This window comes from Pleurodeles waltl, chromosome 12 (assembly GCF_031143425.1).
Source record: "Pleurodeles waltl isolate 20211129_DDA chromosome 12, aPleWal1.hap1.20221129, whole genome shotgun sequence".
Taxonomy (NCBI): domain Eukaryota; kingdom Metazoa; phylum Chordata; class Amphibia; order Caudata; family Salamandridae; genus Pleurodeles; species Pleurodeles waltl.
In genome coordinates, this window is record NC_090451.1 from 362,083,669 (window position 1) to 362,109,765 (window position 26,097).

The window sequence follows — 26,097 nt, forward strand, 5'->3', positions numbered from 1 at the left end:
GGAGAATCGTGGACAGGATCAACACTGTGGGACAGCACCCAAGATCAAGGGATGACATCAGTAGGAGGTGGAGCGACCTGCGGGGAAAGGTATGTTCCGTGTTGCAAGACACCAGAAAGCTGCACAGAGGACCGGCAGTGGACCTCCACCTCCTCCCCCACAACTAACCACATGGGAAGAGCAAGCCTTGGCAACACTGCATCCTGAGAGCCTGGCAGGAGTAGCAGGAGGACTGGACTCTGGTAAGTGAACTCTTTACTACTTTCACCCCCCCTACCTGCATGCCATCAGAAACTCCCACTCCTACCCTACTCCCATCACTGCACCACCTCCCACATACCCCACCATTACAACCCACCCATCCCAATACCAAGCCCTGCATGTAACACCAATGCATGGACTCCCATCACAGACCTGCATCACTAAAGCATGCACATTAGAGAGAATCGCCTAGCCCACAAAATCACTACTCACACAAGGCAAAGCTGACATGGCAATCACAACCATACAGGGCAACACACCCATGCACAAGATGTCACATGCAGAAACTATAAGGTCCCCCACCCAACGTCACCGGAGAGGATGTGCCAGCAACATCCATTCCCCCCTCAGAAGAGGCCCACAGTGATGACAGCAGCTCTGGACGCCTGGATCTGGATGACCAACCTTGCCCATCAGGGATCTCCGGACAGTCGGTTACCAAGGCACAGTCCCATACCACCACAGAGCCTCCCCTCTCAGGAAACACCACCACAGCACCCACCCAGTGGGCCCAAACCTCTGTCCCCAGGACACATCAATCAGCAGTGTGTCCACCACTACAGGGACACCAGGCAACCCCACAAATACAGGACGATCAGGGACCTGGGGTCAGTGGCAGTGGGCACACGGTTCAGGGGACAGAGGCATAGGACAACAGGGAAGCTGGGAGGACTGCTGTGCCACAGGGGGAGGACAGGCCCAGGGAACCGACTCTCCATGAGGCACTCACCAACATCCTGGGAGCATACCACCATTCCCAGGAGACGATGGGCCAGATACTGGCCAAGTTGCAGGAGACCCAGCAGCTGCAGGAGGGACAGTACCTGTGGATCAGGGAGGACTTGAAGGACATAAGCACTACCCTGGTCACCATTGCAGGGGTGCTGGCTGACATGGCCAACACCATGAGGGAGGCAGTGGCACACCACCAGGCCCCTGACACTAGCCAAACTGATGAACAGCCCTCCACCTCAGCTGCCGCTTGTGGACAGGAGGCCCCGCCACAGGAACAACAGGCCACCAGCACCCCTGCCTTTGCAGAAGGAGAACCACGCCGCAAATGGTCCCTGCGATCCAGGCAGAAGCCAGAGAACTTTGCAAAGACCGCCGCCAGGAATTAAGACTCTCCTGATTGTCCTATGCCCCCTTGGACAATGCACCTGTGATACCAATAGACTGGACTCTATCCTGGACTTTCCTCCACCATCACCCCAGCCCATTGCACATCCCCTTCTACCTCTTAGCGCTTAAATACACACACTTAGAAAAGTATGAAGTATGTCAATGATTGAACTATGTATTTGTTTAACAAGGTTTAAACACAGCAATACAACTGTACAGTAAAGCATACATAGGAATGACCTGTAGTTGGCTGCAGTCAACACACCAGGTGCCAGAGTGGGGCACAGATATCTGAAAATAGAGATGCCAAAGGGTACAGTAAGTGTCCATAGAAGTGGGAGAATCTACCTGCCATGTACAATGTCAAATACAAAACTGTCAATGCAAAGTGAAGTTACAGTGTCTTACCTGTGTGTCACTGGAAGTACTGTCGTATGATTGCTGTTCTGTTGTCCTCATCATCATCCTCTGCCTCCTCTTCGTCACTGTCCACAGGGTCCACTGCTGCCACACTCCCATCTCCAGCCTCATCCTTCTGCAGAAAAGGCACCTCGCGTCTCAAGGCAAGGTTTTGTAACATGCAGCATGCCACGTTTATTGTATTGTATTGCATTATAATCGTATTTATATAGCGCTTAATACCCCTGATGAGGCGTCGAAGCGCTTTTTGGTGAGTAGCACGCTACTCTGGAACCCAACAAGAATTAGTGATGGATTAGTATTGGGAAATAATGACTACAGTTTTAGTATTATTATGAGTTAATTTGAGCCGCGGATATGAGAGTTTGTTAGTTAGATTGCCTGGAGTAATGGAGGGGTGGAGGAGGAAAGAAATCCAGAAGTGTTAATTGGGAGTATATCCTTCATTTACTCAACCCAAAGGCTTGAGATGAGTAAAGAGGGATGGAGTATGGAAGAGTATGTGGAAGGGTTAGGGAGAGCATGGTAGCAGGGTGAGATAAATGCAGTAGAATTTGGTAGGGTTGTGTGGGAGGTCACGGTAGTAGAGTGAGGTTTGGTGAGTTAGATGTAGAAGCGGAGGGTAGAGCTAAGGCAGAGTTATTTAGGAGATGAAAGTAGTAGAAAGGATTTGGGATGAGTCAGAGTGAGAATGGAGGATAGTTTGATAGAGACATGACATGATGATGGGTAGATAAGATGAGAGCAGGAATTCATAGATATCTAGTATATAACAACCCACCTAGGAGCCATGCAATGACCCATGAACATGCCAAGCACAGAAACAACATATACATACATACATACATACATTATATATATATATATATATATATATATATATATATATATATATATATATATACACACATACACACACACATACAAACACACATGAATACACACACATGCACATACAATACATAATTAGAACCATGGGTAAAATATACTTAGTCAAAAAGGTTTAAAGAGTGCGTGTGTATTTTATTGTTATGACATAGTAGCGATACATATTTTCTAAAGAACTATACATAACTAGAAATATACACATTATGAAGGAAAGAGTCAACTCTTGAGTAATTTTCTGAAGACAAGAAAGTTATCTGTGGCTCTTATAGTTGGGGTTAATGAATTCCATAGTTTGGCTGCTTGAACGGAGAAGGATGTACCACCTATAGTCTTTTTCTTGTATGGTGGTGTTCTAAGGCGGGGTGCCAATCTTGAGCGGAGGTTTCTTTGTTGGATGTATTTGGTTATTTTGTTTCTGATAAAAAGCGGTCCTGTTCCATGTATAGCTTTGTGGGTGATACAAAGCAGCTTGAAAGTGCATCTTCTGGCAACAGGTAACCAGTGTAGTGCTCTCAAGGCAGGGGAGATGTGGGCTTGCGGCTTTACATGTAATATTAGCCTGGCTGTGGAATTCTGGATACGTTGTAGTTTTTTCATAATAGATAGAGATGATCCATGGTAGAGGCCATTGGCATAATCCAGTTTGGATAGTACAAGGGAGATAGTAGCTTGCACCTTGTGTGGAAATCCGAGGTGGGGTAAGATGCGTCGTAAAGTCTTCAAGGTGATGAAGCTTGTTCGTGCTAATTTGTCCACTTGGGCATTCATAGTTAACTTGGAATCCATGGTGATTCCTAGGTTTTTAACTTCCTGGATAATTGAGAAGGTGGTCCAAGATCGTCAGGCCAGAAGAAAAGAGGGTCATAATTTTTCCAGTCACCACATATGAGTATTTCTGTTTTGGAGGTATTTAGTTTGAGATGGCTCCAGGTCATCCACTGATCAAAGGCTCTGAGGCAACTGAAGATTTCTGAGTTTTCAATGTTTTTGGGGCATTCTAATTTAAGTAGTAGTTGTGTGTCATCTGCATAGTTGTAGCATGTGAGATGGAAAGCATTGATCAGTTCTGGTAAAGATATCATGTAGATGTTGAAAAGCAAAGGTGAGATGATTGATCCTTGGGGGACCCCTGCTTTTGTGAGGTAGGGTTCGGACAAGAAGGGGGGTGAGTGGATGATATTAGATCTTTTTTGAAGATAGGAAGTAATCCAGTCGAGAGCAATCCCTTGTATGCCGGCTTCGTGGAGTTTTTGAATTAGGGTGTCATGGTCAACTGTATCAAAGGCAGCTGAGAGGTCCAAGAGAAGTAGTGCAGCAACTCCATTTTGGTCGACTGTGTTTTTAAGATCATCCCAGATTGCTATGAGTGCCGATTCAGTGCTTCTTCCTGGGTGGAATCCAGTTTGGAAGTCTGAAAGTATAAAATTGTCTTCAATGAATTGTGACATCTGGGCGAATGCTGCTCTTTCTATCAATTTGCCCAGGAAAGGTCCATTTGTGATTGGTCTGTAGTTGTTGGGGTCTTGCGGGTCTAGGTTTGTTTTCTTTAATAACGGTCGTATGTATGCCTTTTTCAGGTCTACAGGAAAAGTTCCTGAAGTTAAAGAGTTGTTGATGATTCTTCTTACAGGTTTGGCAGCAAAAGTAGATAGAAGAATGTTCTTGAAGATTTGTGGTGGGCAAGGGTCAGAAGGGCAACCGGAAGGTCTGCTTGCTTTGACCAAATCCATAAATTCACCGTGGGATATTTGTTTGAAGGACTGTAGAGGTTGGGTTGGTTTATTCTTAGAGGGTATTTTAGGAAAGGGGTTGGTGGTGATGTTTTTCTTCTGTTTTATCTGGCACACCTTTTTGGGCGAGTAGCACAGGGATCCACCTGTTAGACGCAGGCACCGAAACCTGGCTTTCAGGAGGCCGAATGTCCTCTCAATTATTCTCCTTGTTCGCCCATGTGCCTCATTGTAACATTCCTCTTCCCTTGTCCTGGGATTCCTCACTGGGGTCAGTAGCCATGAGAGGTTGGGGTAACCAGAGTCACCTGCAATTATCGAGGGACACCTGTTAGACACACACTAACCCCTAGGGCCCACACCATACCCATACACCAACATCCACTGGGTGGGAATCAGGGCTCACCTACTAGCCACACCCGGTGCCTCTGGAGTTGAGCCATCACATATGGGATGCTGCTATTCCTCAGGATATAGGCATCATGCACAAAGCCAGGATACTTAGCACTGACATGGGAGATGTACTGGTCCGCCAGGCACACTATCTGCATATTCGATTTCTGAACACCTGTTCATTTCTCCGGGGGGGGGGGGACAAATGCAATATGTGCACCATCAATTGCCCCAATAATGTTGGGGATATGTCCCATTGCATAGAAGTCAGCTTTCACTGTGGCCAAATCTTCCAACTGGGGGAAAACGATGTAGCTGCGCATGTGTTCAATCAGGGCAGACAACACTCTGGTCAGCACTATTGAGAACATTGGCTGTGACATTCCTGCTGCCAAGCCCACTGTCATTAGGAAGGAGCCAGTTGCCAAGAAGTGGAGCACAGATAGGATTTGAACAAGAGGGGGGATCCTGGTGGGGTGACGGATAGCAGATATCAGGTCAGGTTCCAGTTGGTCACACAGCTCTGTGATTGTGGCCCTGTCAAGTCTATAGGTGAAGATAATGTGCCTGTCCTCCATTGTTGACAAATCCACCAGCGGTCTGTACACGGGGGGATGTCTCCATCTCCTATTCATCTGCAGCGGTTGTAATCTAGGGGGCAAAACGGGGAGCAGCTGGTCAGTATTCCACATTTCCAAGCACTACACTGCATTGCATGCTGTGACTGTAATAGTATGTCGTTGGATAGGCCCAAATGGAGCTTATGTGTACTGTGACGCACTTAGGTGCCATGGCCTGCCCCCCCCTGAAATGGTGTCTGCCTGTCCTGTTTGGAGGGACAGGTGGAAATGAGGTAATTCCGCTGACATTGTGCGCTGTTGCGGGAGGCGGTAGAGAACCGCCGTGCAACACCTCATTGGTTGTCTATGGGCCCTATGGGTTACAGTGGCCAATGGTGATGTACGCCGGCTATGACGGTACGCACCGCCGTGGAGTGACCGCCATTTTCTATCTGTTCACTCACTTGCTACCTGACCTTCAACAGGAGGGACCTACACTGCAAGTAAAGCTGTGACCTGTGTCTGGAACCGACCATGGCTCGTGTCACTGGGGAAAGGGCCCCTGCCTTCACCGCTGTGGAGTTGGAGAGACTGGTGGATGGGGTCCTATCCCAGTACCAAATGCTGTATGGGCCTCCAGACCCACAGGTGAGTACACTGTGAGCACGATGCATGAGCATGATTGCATGGAATGGTGTGTGTGAAGGCCTTGTGTGGGGGGGTTGGTGGAAGGATTCTGGGCAGCGTGATACATGTAGGGTGGGTAATGTCTGTGCGTAAGGGGATGGGAGGGCCATGGTGGGCCATGAGTGTAACAGGTCAGACGGTACGACTAATACCTTTTTTAATGTATCTTTTTCAGCAAGTCAGAACCCATCAGAAAAAGGGTATATGGCGTGCCATCGCCAAGGACGTGCGGACAGTGGGGGTCTACGACATGCGGAGCACCCACTGTCGCAAACAGTGGGAGGACCTGAGACGCTGAGCAAGGAAGACGGTGGAGGCCCAGCTGGGAATGGGAAGGGGTGCCCGTCGACCCCCCTGATGGCCCGCATACTGGCGGTGGCCTAGCGGGGGCTGGATGGGCGCTTGAGGGCATCACAGCATCCACAAGGGGGTGAGTACAGTTTCCAAATATACTACTTGCACGTGGTGGGTTGTGGTTTCCGGGTGGGGGATGTGGGTCTGTGGGTGCCCCTAGGCCAGGCTGGATATTGCAGGGTAGGTTCCATATTGGGCAGGGGCTGATGAACACCACCTCCAACCAAGGTAGCTGGGATCCACTACTGGGCAGGGGTCTGTGAGTCTCAGGTATGCTACTGTTGGCGTTAGGTATTCCAGTCCATGGGCTGGTGACTAGCATTGTGACTGGTAGTACATTGCCTAGTGTGTATGGCTGTTCCCTGTGTGTGTGTGTCGGGTACGCCAACAGTGGTGTTGTTGCTGCCATTGACCAAGTGTATCCTTTGTCTCTTCCCCCCATTTTTGTTTTGTCACCCTGTCCTTATGTGCATTAGCATCATCTGGCCGAGGAGCAGAGGCACCGGAGACTGAGGGAGCTGCATCATACAGGGTCCATGAGGCCGAATCCACCGACGGCGAGGGCACCAGTGGGACGGAGGGCGAGGGCAGCACCATGGCGGAGACAGGAGGGGACAGTTGGCACAGTGATACCTCCTCCGATGGAAGCTCCCTGCTGGTGGCGGATACCTCTGTGCCCACCCCAACTACAGGTACAGCCGCCACCCCTGTACTAGCACTGCCCTCCCAGCAGCCCCTCAGTGAGTTTCCCATTCCTGCTCACCCAGGAGGGTGGGCATCTCCTTCGCCCCAGGCAGCTCAGGCCCTGCCCCAGTTAGCCCTGCTGCCCTGCGTGAGGAGGCTATTGACCTCCTGTGATCCATCTCTGTTGGGCAGTCAACCATAGTGAATGCCATCCAGGGGCTGGCAGCCCATTTGCAACAAACAGATGCATTCCTGGAGGGCATTCACTCTGGCATGGCGGCCCAACAGAGATCAATCCAGGCTCTGGCCTCCTCCCTGAGGGCAGCCATTGTCCCTGTCTCTAGCCTCCCCCTCCAACTTCCTCAACCTAGTCCCATTCCCCTCAACCCCATCCTATCCCAAGCACACATCCAGACCAGCATGCACCCAAGACAACACACAGGCATGGCTCAGGCAAACACAAGCACCACACATAATCCCACAGGTACTCACACAAACACCATCCAGATGCAGACATAACAACACCCACTGCCTCCACTGTGTCCCCCTCCTCCCCATCGTCCACCAGCCTCCCAGTAGCGTCTCCACTCATACCTGGATGCACTACATCATCATCCACTACCCCATCACCATCACGCCTATCACCACACACCTCTCACTGGCAGTCACAACCCCCACATCCATGCACATGTCCCCTGTGTCCTCTCCCACTATGTCTGTTCCCCCCCTCCTAAGGTACACAGATGCAAGCACTCAGACACCCAAAAGCCATCCACCTCACAATAGCATCCAGCCCATGCACCTGCACCCAAACACAGCAGACATACACCTCCAACAACCCCTGCCTCTTCCTTCACTCCCAAACCTTCACCCTCTTCCGACCCCAGTGTCCCTAAAATGCTTTTCCTCTCTGCCGTTGACCTCTTCCCTACCCTTCCACCACCCCCCGTCCTTCACGTCGGGCCAGGGTGGTCAGAACCCAGGATAGCACCTCAGCCACCCAGTCCACAGCCACAGTAGTGTCGGCAGCTACTGCAGGTGGGGGAGGCTCCAGGGAACCAACCATCAGCACTGACAGTGTGCCTGCACCAGCTGCCAATAGGAAGGACAAATAGGCACCACCAGCTGCCAAGGGGAAGGGCAAGGAGGCACCACCAGCTATCAAGGGCAAGGAGGCACCACCAGCTGCTAATGGCAAGGAGGCACCACCAGCTGCCAGAGGCAAGGGCAAGGAGGCAGCACCAGCTGCAAAGGGGAAGGGCAAAGGGCCTGCACCTGCAGGCAGGAAGGACAGGAGGCCTGGTGCTGGGACTGATTCTGATCCCCCACCACCAACCATGGCGGTTCAGCTGTCCGAGGCTGCAGGGGAAGTGCTGGAGCATCCCCCCACCACTGGCATCCCTGACACCAGCACCACCACCAGCACCACTGCCAGCAGAAGCAGCCCCAGTGAGCAGCCGCCCGAGGGTGCAGGGGAAGGACTGGAGCCTCCCCCCACCACTGCCTGCACCGCGACCAGCACCACTGCCAGCAGCAGCAGCCCCAGTGGGCAGCCATCCGAGGCTGCAGGGGAAGGGCTGGAGCCTCCCCCCACCACTGCTTGCACCACCACCAGCACCACTGCCAGAAGCAGCATCCCCAGTGGGCAGCCGTCCGAGGCTGCAGGGGATGGACTGGTGCCTCCCCCCACCACTGCCAGCCCCAACACCAGCACCGCCACCAGCACCACTGCCAGCAGCAGCAGCCCCAGTGGGCAGCTGTCTGAGGCTGCAGGGGAAGGGCTGGAGCCTCCCCCCCACCACTGCCTGCACTGCCTGCACCGCCACCAGCACCACCACCAGCACCGCCACCACCACCACTGCCAGCAGTGGCAGCCCCAGTGGGCAGCCGTCCGAGGCTGCAGGGGAAGGGCTGGAGCCTCCCCCCACCACTGCCTGCACCGCCACCAGCACTGCCACTGCCACCATTGAGCAGCCGTCACAACTGGCAGGCAGTGTGCAGTCCTACCTCCATGGGCCGTAGTGCCTCCTGGACCCTGCAAATCCTGTGGGCCTGACACCCAGGTGAGAGACTGTGACCTTGCACTCCCCAAAATCTACATCACAGGGCACAATGCCCCATCCAGAACCAGTGGAGAAGCCATCCACTCACCCCCTCCTTGCCAGGCTGAAGCACATAGGGCACAAGGCCCCCTCCAGAACCAGTGGAAGAAGCCATCCACTCACCCCCTCCTTGCCGGGATGAAGCACACAGGGTACAATGCCCCCTCCAGAACCAGTGGAAGAAGCCATCCACTCACCCTCTCCTTGCCTGGATGAAGCACACAGGGCACAAGGCCCCCTCCAGAACCAGTGGAAGAAGGCATCCACTCACCCCCCTCCTTTCCTGGATGAAGCACACAGGGCACAAGGCCCCCTCCAGAACCAGTGGAAGAAGCCATCCACTCACCCCCTCCTTGCCAGGATGAAGCACACAGGGCACAAGGCTCCCTCCAGAACCAGTGGAAGAAGCCACCCACTAGAGAGACTGTGGCCTTGCACTCCCCAGGACCAAGCAGTGAGCAAACCACTCACTTTGAGAGACTGTGGTTTTGCACTCCCCATGACCAAGCAGTGGGAAAACCACCCACTAGAGAGACTGTGGCTTTGCACTCCCCAGGACCAAGCAGTGGGCAAACCACCCACTTGAGAGACTGTGGCTTTTCACTCCCCAGGACCAAGCAGCGGGAAAACCACCCACTAGAGAGACTGTGGCCTTGCACTCCCCAGGGCAGCGCAGAGGGCATGTTGCCCCCTCCAGGACCAGTGGTGTTGTACCATCTTCCGGCTGTGGTGTCCCCCCATTCCCCGTCTCCCTGATGTGCCTGTGTATTTTTGACCTGATGCCCCGGCAGTGTTCTCTCCGTGTTGTTGCAGGAGTCAAGTGGGGCCTTGGCCTATGTGATGTGGCACTGTGGCCCACGGACATTGAGGACTGGGCAGTGTCCCTCCATTTGTATATATGTATATACTGTTTTGATTTTGAAGCACGATTTTTCAGTATTTTATCTTATTACAATCACTTTAATCAATTCCTTTTGTCCTTGCATTACTCCTGAGGGGTACGGGTTGTATATGTAATGTTACTGCATCTGTTTGAGTGTGGGTGTTGCGTGTTACGTGTGTGTGTCACTCTCTTTTTCCTCCCCTCTCCCTTGCGTGCTAGGTGGCAGTACTCAACGTGGTCATCTTTGCCGGAGTTGATGTTTGTAGTGAATGAGGAGGTATACAATCACGGGAAACATGTGCAACTAGGGTTCCATGGCGTCGTGGTTCTTCCTTGAGTCTCCAGAGGTGAGTCCTTTGCCTTCTGTGTTCTGTTTCCGCCTTGCTTTTAATGTCGTTGGTACCACCCCAGAAAAGGTGGCAGATAGGTGGGTCATATTACAGTGGGTGGTACATTGTCTTCCGCCTGGCTGTTGGCGGTTAATGCTGCGGTGCTTGTTGCTACCGCCGTGGCGGTCGGTGGGTTAAAGTGGCTGTCTGTGTGGGTGGTTTCCACCATGGTCAAAATTCCATTTTATTACCGCCGCTTTATCACCGACCGCCAGGTTTGTAATGAGGGCCATAGTCTATAATGAAGCCTTTAGCGGTCACTTTGAAAGTATCCCAGAAAAAATGCATATGAGTATCTGAGTTAAAAAGTTTGCTCGAGAATAATTGAATTTGTTTAACAAAAGTTTTGGCACATAATAGGGCATTTTTAAATCTCCATTTATTTGATTCTGGAGTGTTGGTTGGTATATCTAGGTAAACTAAAACAGTGGCATGCTACGAAATGAAGATAGTACGTCTGTATGCATGTATCATATTTAGAAGCACATTTTGAGTTAAGAAAATGTACTCTATTCTACATTAAGAGTGATGTACAGGGAAATAGAGAGTATAATCTAAAACATCAGGATGGGAGGATCTCCAAGCAACAATTAGACCTCTGGATACAATAGAAGTTTCAAAGATTTTTTGCACTTTGTTGGGGATGCATCTATTCTGCAAACTTCGATCAATGAAAGAGTCCATTAACTGGTTGCAGTCCCCTGCTCCTTCCTCCTACAATATGATTGTCAGATAGACAAGATAGTGATTGAGTAGAAGCATTTTCTAAAATTGTGGATCAACCCCATTGGAACCATATACATTAAAGAAAGATAGTTAAGTGCTATGTGTCTTGAGGTATAGGAAAAGCCCATTACCTTCACCATCTCTATTTTCCTTCTTGACCTGAAAAGATACATTTTTATGGATGAGAATTACTATTGGCAGCTGGAGAAACAAAAGCGTGAACAACCCTGTTTCAACGTAGAGAGGCAATATTCTGTTTCTTAAGGTGAATTTCTTGTAATAGGACAATCTGACATTTTAATTTTGGTAGGTGAGTAAGAACTCTTTTTTTGATGGGGTTTTAAAGAGCTTTAGCAATCCAGGATATAACATGCAAATTGCTCATTGTATATAAGAGTAAGGAAACATAGTCACAAAAATTGTAGGTAAAGCATTGTTGAAAATCATTAACCCCTTCGCTGCCAGGCCTTTTCCCCCTCAGGTGGCAAGCTTTTTTTTTGCTACTTGGGGCAGTTTGCGTTTAGGCCCTCATAACTGTTTGTCCTTATAAGCTACACATGCAAAATTTGCATTCTTTTTTTCCATCATCCCAGGGATTCTAGAGGTACCCAGAGTTTGTGGGTTACCCTGGAGGAGACCAATAAATTAGCCACAATAAAGTAAAAAATGGGAAAAAATGGCCGCAGAAGAAACCTTGAGGTTGTTTTTCCCTGAAAATGGCATCAACAAAGGGTTTGCAGTGCTAAAATCACTATCTTCCCAGCTTTCAGGAACAGGCAGATTTGAATCAGAAAACCACATTTTTCAACACAATGTTGGCATTGTACTGGGACATACCCCATTTTTGCTATTTTTGTGCTTTCAGCCTCCTTCCAGTTAGTGACAGAAATGGGCGTAAAACCAATGCTGGATCCTGGACAGTTAAACATTTCTGAAAAGTAGACAGAATTATAAATTCAGCAAGGGGTCATTTGTGTAGATACTTCAAGGTTTTCCTACGGAAAGTAACAGCTGAAATAAAAAAATGAATTTGAGCTGAAAAAAGAGCCATTTCTGTCCACGTTGTCTTCTATAACTTTTTCCAGATGTGGCAGTTTTTTTAAAGCAATATACTGGAACATCTGCTGAACTCTTCTGGTTGTGGTGATATATAGGGCTTGTAGGTTCATCAAGAACCCTAGGAACCCAGAGCCAATAAATGAGCTGCACCTTGCAATGGGTTTTCATTGTATACCGGGTATACAGCAATTCATTTGGTGAAATATAAAAAGTGAAAAATAGGTATCAAGGAAACCTTTGTATTTCCAAAATGGGTACCAGATAAGGTGTTGAGAAGCAGTGGTTATTTTCACATCTGGGAATTCCGGGGTCCCCATACTAGCATATGAATTACAGGGCATTTCTCAAATAGATGTCTTTTTTGGACACTGTCTCACATTTGGAAGGAAAAAATGTAGAGAAAGACAAGGGGCAATAACACTTGTTCTTCTATTCTGTGTTTCCCTAAGTCTCCTGATAAAAATTGTACCTCACTTGTGTGGGTAGTCCTAATACCAGCGACAGGAAACATAACATGGACACATCACATTTTTACATTGAAATCTAACATGTTTTTTAGAAAGTGCCTAGCTATGGATTTTGCCCTCTAGTTCAGCTGGCACCTAAGGAAACCTAGCAACCCAGTACATTTTCGAAAACTAGACCCCTAGGGAAATCCATGATGGGGTGACTTGTGGGGCTCTGACCAGGTTCTGCTACCCAGAATCCTTAGCAAACCTCAAAATTTGGCAAAAAAACACTTTTTCCTCACATTTCGGTGCTGCAAAGTTCTGGATTCGGAGGGAAGACACAAATTTCCTTCTATCCAGGATTCCCCCACATCTCCTTATACAAATGGTACCTCACTTGTGTGGGTAGGCCTAGTGCCCGCAACAGGAAATGCCCCAGAACACTACGTGGACACATCAAAATTATTAAATACAAAACTACCTGTTTTTGGGGGGGGGGGGTTACTTGCGTTTTTGGTCCTGGCCTCAGCAGCAATCTAGGAAAACCTACGAAACCCAGACATTTCTGAAAACTAGACACCCCAGGGAGTCCAGGGAGGTGTGACTTGCTTGGATCCTCTGTGTTTTCTTATCCAGAATTCTCAGCAAACCTCAAATTTAGCTAAAAAAAATCACATTTTCCCCACATTTCTGTGTGGGATAACTACACCGGCACAAATTTCCTACCACCCAACGTTCCCCTCAGTCTCCCAATAAAAATGATACCTCACATGTGTAGGTGGACCAAGTGCCTGTGACAGGGAAGAGCCAAAAACATGTCAAAATTGAGGGTTAACAAAAGCGGGTCCAAAAGGGCAGTTTGAAAAAAAACAGTTTTATGCTGACAAGTGGGGCAGAATTTTTATTTTTTATTTTATCGGTATAGATGCAACAATGCTGGGTGGTAGGAATTTTGTGGATTCCTACAGATTCCGGAAGGTTCCATCACAAAAATGTGAGAAAAATGTGTGATTTCAAACAAAGTTGGAGGTTTGCAGGGCATTGTGGGTAAGAAAATGGTGCGGGGTGCATGTGAAGCACATCACCCTGGACTCACCCAGATGTTTAGTTTTCAGATGTGTCTAGGTCTCGTAGATTTTTCTACATGGCAGTATCCCGAAGTCCAAAACATGCAATAGAATAGAAATAGGCCGAAATGGCCTCAAATAAATTTGCCCCCCAGGGGATCGACCTTTGCCTAAGGGGTCACTCCCCATTTGTAAAAAATAAAAAAGATAAAAAATCCCTGGTGCCCCAAGGGGGGCAGAAATGGCCTAAAATAAATTTGCCCCCCCCAGGGAAGCGGCCCTTGCCTAAATGGTCGCTCCCATTGCGTGAAATTGGTGGGAAAAAAATCTCTGGTGTCTAGTAGTTTCTGCCCCACATTAGTTGTTTCCATTGTTTACCAGTTGAGAGGACTTGTATTAGTTCAAAATATAGTAGAAAATAGGTGATGATTCCTCTTGAATTGGTACAGTTTGCAGAAAATGGACCTGAAAAGATTAAATAATGGGCTCTTTGGATATTGAGGCTGTTAGAGCTGGCCCTTTGTGCAGCGTCATCCCCAATCTTTTTGCCTCCTTCCTCCTTTTTTTCTGACCAGTTTTTGTTGGCTTGAGGACTCTGGGCACTTTACCACTGCTAACCAGTGCTTAAGTGCATATGCTATCTGTGTAAATTGTATTGGTGATTGGGTTTCCCATGATTGGTATATTTGATTTACTAGTAAGTCCCTAGTAAAGTGCACTAGAGGTGCCCAGGGCCTGTAAATCAAATGCTACTAGTGGGCCTGCAGCACTGGTTGTGCCACCCACATGAGTAGCTCTGCAAACATGTTTCAGACCTGCCATTGCAGTGTCTGTGTGTGTAGTCTTGCACTGCCAATTCGATCTGGCAAGTGTACCCACTTGCAATGTCCAAACCTTCCTTTTTTATACATGTAAGGCACCCCTAAGGTAGGCCCTAAGTAGCTCCATGGGCAGGGTCCAGGGTAAGATTAAAGTGGGACGTGTACTGATGTGTCTTACATGTCCTAACAGTGAAATACTGCTAAACTTGGTTTTCACTGCTGCAAAGCCTATCTCTCTCATAGGTTAACATGGGGGGCTGCCTTTAAATAACTTAAAAGTGCACATTCCCTTTGGAAGCAGATAGAAATATGGAGTTTGATATCTCTGAACTCATAATTTAAAAATACATCTTTTGGTAAAATTGGTTGCTAAATTGTCAGTTTGAAAATGCCACTTTTAGAAAGTGGACATTTTCTTGCTCAAACCATTCTGTGACTCTGCCTGTTTGTGGATTCCCTGTCTGGGTCAGTTTGACAGTTGGACTTTTTGTGAAACCCCGCTAGACAGTGAGACAAAAGTTGATGGGGTGTAGCCTGCAGATCCTGATGAGCTATCTGTGCTAGAGTGGAGAGCAGAGTGGTCACTTACACCTGAATGGGCTGTGCCTGCCCTCTCACAATGCAGTCTCCAACCCCCTGGTGTGTTTCTGGGGCCTAGCCTGGGCAAAGCAGGATCTTGTGAACAACAGAGACTTTCCTTTGAAGCTTGCCTACTTCAAAGTCAGAAAGGGGTATAAGTAGTGGATCCAAGACCCCATATTTTAGATTTCTTCAAGATCACTTTTGGATCACTTTGCCAAGGAGAAGTGCTGAAGAGCTGAGGAGAAGTGCACACCCTGCCTGTGACTCTGCTTTGTTGGGCTATCCTGCAGTTGCTACTTCTGCCTGTGAAAGGGGACAAAGACTGGACTTTGTTGTGCATTCCTGCTTGAGAAGGATCTCCAAAGGCTTGAACTAAGCTTGACTCCTGTTTTGAAGTCCCAGGGTCATGAAAGACTTCCTCTGCCAGCACCTGGACTCTGCGCTGAGACTCCTGCCCTGCCAACTGGTGTCCTATCCAGTCCCTGGGCCCTTGAGAGGTGAAGTTGGCAGAACAAGGACTGATATCCATGCACAGAACACCATGCAGAGACATTTTCAAGGCACCACCTGCAACGCAGCTAAAAATGACACACCACCCGCTTTGCAGCTAAAATCAATGCTCCACCTGCATTGCAGCTGGGAGATCGATGCATTGCAACAGGAGAAACAACGCAACATTCGCTTGTGGCTGCTGATAACAACGCAAACCCCATGCAGCGCAGTTTTCTAACAGTGTGTGAACGGAAAACGGATTTCTCACTCATCATCCCTGGGCGTCAAAGTCATCGTGACCCTGCACAGATCCGAGGTGCCCCGGAAATCGATGCATCGCTCTCTTGCAAGGGAAAAAAACTATGCATCGTTGACCCGACCGGAGAAGAAACGATGCATGGCCTCACTTGCGAGTAAGGAATCAACACATCACTGACTTATCCAATGCACGCTCGCCCGTGTGGCTTCATTTTTTACACAAACCAGGTGCTTTGTGTAAAATCAATGTTTCCATTGTTTTCTATGGAGTAAAACTCTTATTCTTTTGAAAACCCATATCTTGACCTGTGTATGTTGGATTTTTGTCGTTTTGGTCTTGTTTGATTTAGATAATTATTACCTATTTTTGCTAAACTGGTGTGGTGTCCATTTTGTTGTGTTTTCACAGTATTACTGAGTGTGTTGGTACAAATACTTTACACATTGCTTCTGAGTTAAGTGTGCCTGCTCATGTCAAGCTACAAAGGGGGTGAGTGGGAGTTAACCAGGTGTGTTTCTCCTTTGCCCTGACTAGAGTGAGGGTCCTTGCTTGGACGGGGGTAACCTGACTGCCAACCAAAGACCCCATTTCTAACAGAGGGCGAAGGGTGCCTTCATACCGACCATCTTGGGAATGTTATCCTTCAGGAAAGAGATGATGTGAGACCCCTCCGAACCCTCAGGAACACCATAAATTCTAAGGTTGTTGCACCAATTGAGATTTTCTATGTCTTATGTCTGTTTCTTCTCTAGAGCAACCTCCTTGGACAAGGATGCCGCAGTAGCCATAACGTCCTGTGTGTCACCAACTCACTGTTCAACCTCTTTGAGCCTGGAATTCAAATGAGAGCATTTGTCTTTGATTCTCTGAAGAGCTGTGTTCCTTTTCACAACAAATGGCTTGAAACTGTTTAGCTCATCCATAATATCCTCCAGCATTAAAGGTAGCGGCTACTACGTAGAAGAAGTTGGGTCCAGCATTCAATAACAGAGGCTATCAATAAGGAATATGAGAAGGTGGGAAAGGCCCAAAGATGGAATGAAAGGAGTTCATCCAGTCCTAGCACACAGCCAAACTATCTGCAACAGCGTCAACCGCATATAGGTTATAAGCGCTTGACCCAGAGCAATGAAGCATTTACGAAAGTTTCAATGGCGCTGACACACACAGAGGCGCATAAACTATTTCTCATTCTGCACTTTAAATCAGAGGGGAATTTTGACATCCTGAATAGAGGAAATATTCTTAAATTGATTGGGGAAATAGGAGTCCTATACCAGATCTCATCAGTGGATCTGCTCTCTGTTGAATTTAAACTGCATCCACCTGGGAGCGATTGAGAGGCCACACTCACCACTTGGTCCACAGTAGGCCATGTGGATCAGCTAACATCATATTCTGACACTTTTTTATCATGGGGCATTGAACTACGACAAATAGCCCATCCTTGCTACCCAGGTCCACTGCGGGCACCCAGGAACTGTAATAAATCAGTGTTAAGAGGGGCGACAGGGGCAGAGACAACTTCTTTGGCAAGGGGAAAGTTATCAGTTGTGAAACACGATGGAGAAACAGGCATAGGCCACATATTTTGGGCCTCTGAAGAATCTCTCCCTTCTATTTTCCAAAAATGTCCCTGACAGCAGTCAAAAGGTCAGGAACCAGGGTGCAGTTAGTCCATATGTCAAAATTTGTTCATGAACATCCATGGTATTCAAACACTTTTACACGATCAAGAAGTACAATCCTTTTACCAGGAATACAATATTATCCTACTCCAAGAAACCTGGAGTACAGAGCTGATTGCGGTCTCCGGGTACGACGCCTCATACATTCGAGCAAGGTCCAATAGCAAATACGGTCATGCAAAGGGAGGCCTGGCGACCTTGATGGGGAACAGCAGACATCACAATTGTGGGATAACCCAAGCAGCCTGGGTGAGCCATGTCAGTAGTCAGTATGGTCTGACAAACAAGCTGTCAAAAGGCAGAGCCAGGCTTTGTCCCTTAGTGATGGGGTCTGAACCATCAACAAGTAATAGTCAATTACTAAATCTCCAAGCTGAGGGTAGGATCTTAGACACCGCCGAAAAGGATGACCAAAAGCAAGTTTGGGAGCTAGCACAACTAGTCGGTCTGATCAAGGAAGTCTGAAAGGGCAGCTGGACCAAATGGACTTCCGAATGCAATCTTCAAAGCCGACCCAGTATATTGGGCGCAATATTTTCAGCCACTTTTCAACTCTATCGTCCACATCAACTGGATCCCAGAAACTTGGAGAGGCAGTATAATACATACCATCTGTAAAAGCGGAAATCCCACTCTGCCTTCAAATTACTGGCTGATAGCCCTCACTGACGTAGAAGCCAAGCTATACGGCTCATGTTTGCTGCAGCATCTTCAAGCCTGGGCTGATGAAAACAAGTTACTCCTGAGGTTTTCAAACAGGCTTCAGGGCAGGCATGGGAACGTCTTGAAATGTAATTGCACTTTCCCTTATAGGGGAAAAAGCGAGTCACAAGAAGCTGGGCCTCTACGCATGTTTTATTGACCTCAAATTGGTCTTTGACCGAGTCCCCAGAGAAAGGTTCTGCGCTAAGCTGCTTCAATGGGGTATTCCCAACAACCTACTGAGGGCCATTATAGATCTCTACACTGATACCTGGGTCTAGATTAAAATCTGAGACGGTTCGAGATTAACAAATAGAATACCTTCAAAATCTGGTCTAAAGCTGGATTGTTCAAACTGGTCCCATTTATTAAAAATCATGTCTGCACAGCTGCTTCCAGCCATCTCTTATGTGTCCGAAATATTGTAGGGCCGCGAGATCGGTGCTTTGAATAACATTCAGGTTAAAACATACAAAGCTGTTTTTAACCTCCCGAAAAGTGCCTCCCAAGGCCCAGGTTAGACTGGAGATGGGCTTAAAAAATCAAAGTTTCCAGCGTCAGGGCATCTTTCTTAAAGCATCATGGAAGTTACGTGCAGCAGAGGATTGTTCCATACTCTACACCTGCTGGCAAGAAGTGCAGGTGCAGCAACTTGGTAATATGAAAGAAACATGGGGAAGCTACCTAAGCCAGGTTATTATTAGCCTGGGAATGTAAGAAGTCTGGAAACGTAACATTGGGAAGGCTGAATTTAACAGATTAGTTAACATTACTGTTCGTTCACTCTCACTCATCACAGACAAAGCCATTCTGGCCAAAAGATCTCATGCCTGGGCAGTCTTAGGGTCCTACTCGACATTGTTTATTTGGCTGAGCACTTCTCTGTTCACACCAAACATCAATTCCTGTTATCGTATGGGTGTTTTCAACACCAAAGAAGATCGTCCTTCCTGGAAAGGCCAGTATATTGATCAAAGCTGCCACCTATGCGACTATAGTTTGGAATCTTTGCTGTATGCCTTTTGCATTTGTCCCGCTCTAGGTCTGGAAAGAAGAAAATTGTTAAAACATGATTTTATGGCTAATGACATCAGCTCATGTAGACCAGCGGTAATAATCTGGCTCAAGGGTGAGTCAATTTCAGTTTGCTGTAGGGGGTAAAATATTTACAACTGCTCCGTAAGAAAATGAACAAGGTGGACTTTGGAAAATTGCTGCAGGTTAGTTCTTAAAGATTCAACTTAAACGTTTATTTTGGTTAGAATTGTTTTTTTAGCTGTTTAGCTTTTTTAACTCGTTTTTATTGTCAAGTGCTAATTTTATTATCTGTAGCACGTTTGTTTTATATTGCAATGGTTTTTAATAATCGAGCAATAAAGTTCTACTACTGAAGACGTTGGGTCCTTTTCACTCTCTTATTCATTTTACCAGTGGGGTCTCTGTGAGGATTTGTTTGAGGATAGGAGAAGCACAATGTCTTGAGGAAGAGGGAATTTGAGCATTTATTACAGAAGTAAATAGAAATGAATTGATTGTGTGTAACAGCAATAGTGAGAACCCTGAAACGCCAAAAGGGGATGACCGCTGGAAAAGGCAGTGGAAATTAAGAGTGAAAGACAGTCATAGTAGAAAAGGATAAACAGAGTCATGCAGAGTAGTGCAACGGGATGAATATCCAAGTAGTCAGAGATAGTGCCAGTCGTCTGAGGAGATGTGTGTGACAAAACTGTATATGCCTCAAAGGAAAACATATGACATTGAAAGTAATTAGCACTAGTTGAGGATGGCTGAAAATTGAAGGAGATGCTAACATCTACAAATATGTAGGAAATGAGAGCGGGTGAGGCGCTCTAGAGATCCGTCATACAAGCATAGAAAATGGTAGCCACAACATGGATGCGAGGAGAGACAAGTGGCAATCAGAAAAAGGGGTGTAGAGACCTATAAAAGGTCTAGCAACTCACCCCACTGCTCTCCAGAGCTCCCACAGCCAATTCGGTCCCTCAGGCACCACCAGGGAGAGGTGAGTTTGCCCCGCTAGCTGCGTCCGAGGGAACCAGGAGCTCGCAGAGTTAGGCAGGACATCTTGCGCCACTCCCATATGCACACCCCCACTGAATTAACTTTAGTGTATTTTTGTCACTTGCCACCTTGCAGAAAATATTTGGAAACACCTATCACGTTTCATGCTATAGGGAGTTGAAGTATTGTTGGTGGATAATACATTCTTCTTCTCATTTGCATTCCTATTTTACATCACACAGAAATAATTTGCATACTTTTTAAGGATAGTGACAGTTGTGTTGCTATTGTTTGTTATCTGGTAGTAGATGAATTCAAGAGATGACATTTAACTGAAGAGTGACAAGTGACCACAATCATGTATGGCTTGAATCATAGCCTCTGATGCCCCTTTTCCATGCTAAACCCTGCCCAAAACTGACCACAGCCCTATGAACGTCACCACCCTCACTTACTAGACACTTTCCACACCATGCCACGCTAACTTTACCCTGCCATTTTATGGAAGTCCACACCTCACCCAATGATGCCATTTTCGGCAGAGTCCACATCATATTGTATACCAAATCAATCCTGTACTAAACACCTTCTAGTCCCCCCGTGCTCCACACCTACCTAGCGTTGGATGTCGATGTTGTGTTTAACTTGGTCTCCTAATGTCTGGGTTGATTTGCTTCCATAGAATTCCTGTGACAATACACCAAACTTACATACAAAAGAACATTGCATTAGGATTCAATTGACCCTTTGTTATTGAGCTGAAAATATGAAATGTGCACCAGGACAGATCAGTGTTGAATTGTCTTATGTTTTGCATGATTGTTATTACAGCAGTGTTAAAGCATCACATCAAAGTTATGGCTGCACCATGATACACGTAGGAATCAAAAACCTTCACACACACCTTTTGTGCATGCCAGATGCTTGTCTCTGGCCTCATTCACTGAGTATAAAAAGAATACACAATTATACCAAGAAAAGAATGTTCTATTGCACCAGACACTATGAACAGAAGAGCTCTGAGCTCAAAGCACGGCTGATTCCTGTTAACAGCACAGGACTGTTCTCAAATGGGGGCTATCACCATCGTACATGTAAAACAAATAACGTAAGGAGATGCAGGTAATTACAACATCAACATGCACACTTTGAAACAAACAATGCAGGCTGCACAAGAGTGCCTTTTCATGGTGTTGTTCAAGGTTAGTTGTAGCGGCAAATGAACTGGTTAAGGGGTAAGCATAGGCTATGCACGTGCAGCATGATGTGTTACAGGCACTGAAATTGCCGACTTTCTCCTGCTTTTGGCTTTCAGATGCAGAGCGCTTAGAGTTGAAAGGAAAGCTGAAGAAACTCTGACTCAGCAGCTCCCAAGTGTGAAGACCGGGGCTTCAAGATCGTGGAAGAGGATAGAGCTGAGGCTCTCAGTTAGATCTCCAGACAATAAGCAGCAATAGGAGACATGCCTGGGCAATCCGTGAGGCATGCACAGGCCTTCCTGAAGAACAATATCAAGCAAGATTAAGATCCAATAGAAAACTGTGCTGGGCAACAATAAGCATTGGGCAATACAAATCAAGATGCATATTGCAATACAGTAATGTTGCATGCATGTTACAGTATCTTATGTTTCATAATCAGTGCCAGACCAAGAAAGTACACACTGGAGGGTTTGAATATTGAGTCCAGTCTCAACAGGTCTGCAAGCTTGACATACCCACAGAAGTAGCCTTTCAAACATGTCTCAGGCCTGCCACTGCAGGGCCTCTGATACATGGACTTGCCATTTAAAACTACTTGCCAAGCCTTAACCTCCCATTTTATTACACGTAGGTCACACTTAAGGTATACCTTATGTCAGGGTGCTATGTAAGTAAAAGGTAGAACATGTACGTTTATGTTTTGAATGTCCTAGTAGTGACAAACAGACTATTTTGTTTTTCACTACTGTGAGGCCTGCTTCTCTCATAGGTTAGCATTGGGAATTCCCTCATACCTTTTTAAGTGCTAATTCCTCATCAGAAAGGAGTAGCTTTGTCATGTTTGGTATTTTTAGAATGGTAATGATAAGTCCTACTTACTGCCGAATATGGATTTCACATTACTATTTCAGAAATTACACATTTAGAAAGTAGGCATTTCTCAGTGCTTATAGCTCTCGTGATTTGCAGCCTGTGTTCCATACACATCTGACCTGGATGACACCTACACTTTGTGCATTCTCCATACAACAGCCACAACACAGGGTGGGCTTTTTGTGACAGGGGATTCCTCTGCATCAATCTGCATACTGATAGTCTTCCCGGGTTGAGGGGGGAGAGGTGGTTCCCACTTACATGTCAATAGATAGTGTACTACCCTCACACAACAGTCTGATTTGCCCCGTACTGATCATCTGGAGCAAGGGCTGGGCTGAACGTAATTGTTGTGCACTTCTAGGGGTTCCTTTGAAGTCACCCCTTTATTGAACTATTGAGAAAACAAGAGCAACAAAATGTCCCTGTGAACATGGGTATAAATACTACAACACACAACAACTGTTCACATGATGCTCATTTGTAACATATATATAGTGAAGAAGAAAGCCCTGTCTTGAATTAATCAATAATAGAGTTTTTAATCCAGACAGTACACATCATGGCAGACCTAAATAAACAAAGAATACAGAAGCAACCAGTTCATTGATTAAGTCTATTTAATTAATGAAAACAAACAACTCTTTCGGTGATTAACAAAGTGAGATAGTAGAAAGTGCACCCCAAGTGAAGCAAACCAAAACCAAAGCCAAAGAAGGTATCAATATTTTGAAGTAATTGCTGTATTGGTACACAATTTTCAGACAGTCATAATTGTTTGAAATATAATGTCACATAGGGTTAGTTTCCCATGTGAAGTATACAGCATAGAGGTCTGTCTTTGAGATGTTGACAGCATTTCGACCCTTGCAAGGATACGAGGGTCTCATCAGGAGAAGTGATAACCTGGGGAACTAATATACAGGTAAATTACTAAATTTAGTTATTATGAGTGTGAAGGAAAAGAATTTAAAATATATAACGTAAAAATGCAAACTGTTTGTCAAAACAATTGCAAGGGAACAATATTCTCAGTCTTGTGAAAACAGCTGCATGAGAAATGGCCCCCATAGTTTACCTAAAATAAGAAGGAGAGGTACTCAGGTGAATGGGCAACAGCGCTCTGCAAAGTAAGAGGAAAGTTCTGTTGGTCGCTTACCCAAAATGAGCAGTACATCTGAAGGGTTTTGTGAAAATAAATAATGGAGAAAAAACTCACGGTGAGCTGTGGCATTTTGTGTGCCAAAAATGAATAAAAGGATATAAATAAGGCAGAAGATTCATTACAATTTGCAAGGCAATGCCAAAAACGTAGAAAAGTATGAGACAGTGGAGGATGCTGTAGCTTGCCCGTGATATGAGTCAAGCATCTGTAACCCTCAATTGGGCTACGGCTAAACAATTCAGCAAGAGTTTCAGGTGGGCTCCCGACCTGAGACACCAATGTAGAGGATCCTGTTTCGTTTTTATGGGTCTCAGGAGCTTAGCTTAGCCTTCAGGCTTGCAAGCCTGTGCTCCTATCACCTAGTGACTTTTAACCTACTTAGCCTGTTCTGTCTTAGCCTATTCATTTTATTATTTATTTTAAGATGACTGCCTCTGTTTAGAGTAAGAGCAATGTTTTGATTTACCTTATCAGTGCCACTCTTTGAATGCGTCACTATCAGAGTCAAAATTAAGCGATGTACATAGGTATTCACATCATGTCCCTTTCCCACTTACGTGTGACAGGAACTTAATGTACTTTTGGTGGGAATTGTTTACATAATTGCCGCCACAAGCATGGTCCTTATTTATTGTTTGGGAACATATCTGCATCAGGGGTCCTACAAGATCTGTACAAATACATCTCACACAGAAGGTTATAAGAGGGATACCTACCAGATGCTATTGACGCCATCTATGCTGCATGGCACCTTAATGCAGACCCAGCCTTCTTGTCACCACAGAGTCTGACCTAGACGTCATTCCAAGGTAACAAGGGTTGGGGGGCGCTTCTCATGGACATAGGACTGGCAGATTAGGTTTATCACACCTAGCTCTTGTTAGGTTAGGGATTGAGTTCTTTATGCTAGGGATTTTACATTTCATGTTTATTGCCATATGGTGGGGGACTTTGTATTCACGACTCTCATCTTTACAATCATGCTTCTTTTATTATGCATTATCCTGATCATTGCGGCTCATGCATTTTATCGTAGATTGCAGCCTTTTCAATAAATATTTTGAAAACTCTCCTGCATTTCCTTTATTGCCTGTGTGTGACTGAGACTTATTGCTAACATGAGAAAAGGATAACTTCTGTTCCACCACGACTCCCCTGAGATGTCGCACTCTAGAGTCCATGCGTAAGGCTGTCAGAAATCACCTTTTAATGTTTGAGTTTTTGGTGAGGTACTACTTGTGAGCTAGGAGGGTTGGGCTGACAATTGTGACTTGTGGTATCAATGGCCTAGTCGCCTACAAACAACAGTGCTGTCATCCCTAAACCGGCAGTCTCTCCTAGGAGTGAGAGTCCAACTATGACACCAAGATAGAGCAGAAGAGCTTCCTTGCTCCTCTCCTTAATGAGGAAAATGGCAGTACCTGACTGGTGCTGAATAGAGGCGTGACTTGAGAACCCGGGAGCCAGAGGGCCATGGCATGGAGTCTATGAACAGCATTGGTAAAAAGCAGTAATTGCATGACTAAAAACAATGAAACGTTTCAAAAAGAATGATTTCCAACTAGGGTGAAGCTCTATCAAAAATATAGATTAAAATTCCAAAGTTGGGCCCTGTTGCGAGGGGGATATGAACCCCCAATAAATACAGTGTATGCCTACTATTTCATAAAATTAAAAGTAGCAGAGTGCCAAGGGAGAAGTTGAGGCAGAGTGAATTACACTGGCCTACCCAAGTTGTGTAGAAGGCTATTCACCCATGCTAGTAATAGTATTAGGTAAATGAAAACCATAAGCACAGTCAATGCAGATATTGAGGTGTAATTCTAGCACTAAAATTCAAGGATTCACTTCATAAGGACAATGTAGAAGGTTATTTAAGACATATGACAACAAGCAGCAATGTTCATACACTGAAGGCCCGTTGAGGACAAGAATTTATTTCTCCAAAAATGAAAGCCAGAATAGCATCTCATAAGTTATTGGACCATCTATGTCCCAACAGACGACTCAGGCCAGAAGAGTCGTACAAGGCCAAGAGTGGGGACACAGTCGTAGCACAAAGTATAATGGAACCAAAAAGACAGCTGATGCACAATGTAAGGTGTTTGCAGAAGAGACAAAGACAATTTTTGACAAAAAAGCACTAGAGGCTCATTTTCGTAAGAACCACGTAGGAGCAACTTAAGGCATATGGCAACAATAAATAATGTTCATACAGTGAAGGCCAGAGAAGTACAAAGAACTAATTAAAAATTAAGTCATTGCAAAAGAAAGCTTTGAACAGCATCTTGTAAGTCTCGTCATACCTCTCTAGCCAGAAAAGTCGTATGAGGCCAGGAGAGGGCCAGAGAAGTTGTATGAAGCAAGGAGTGAATAAAGGGCCTCATTATGAGCTTGGCGGTTGGACCGCCAGACTGCCATAGTGGCTGCCACCAAAAGACTGGCATGTTTGTGTTCTTACAGACCACAAAAGCGATCTAAAAACCCGAACCTGTCAGGACTCTGGACGGTGGGAAA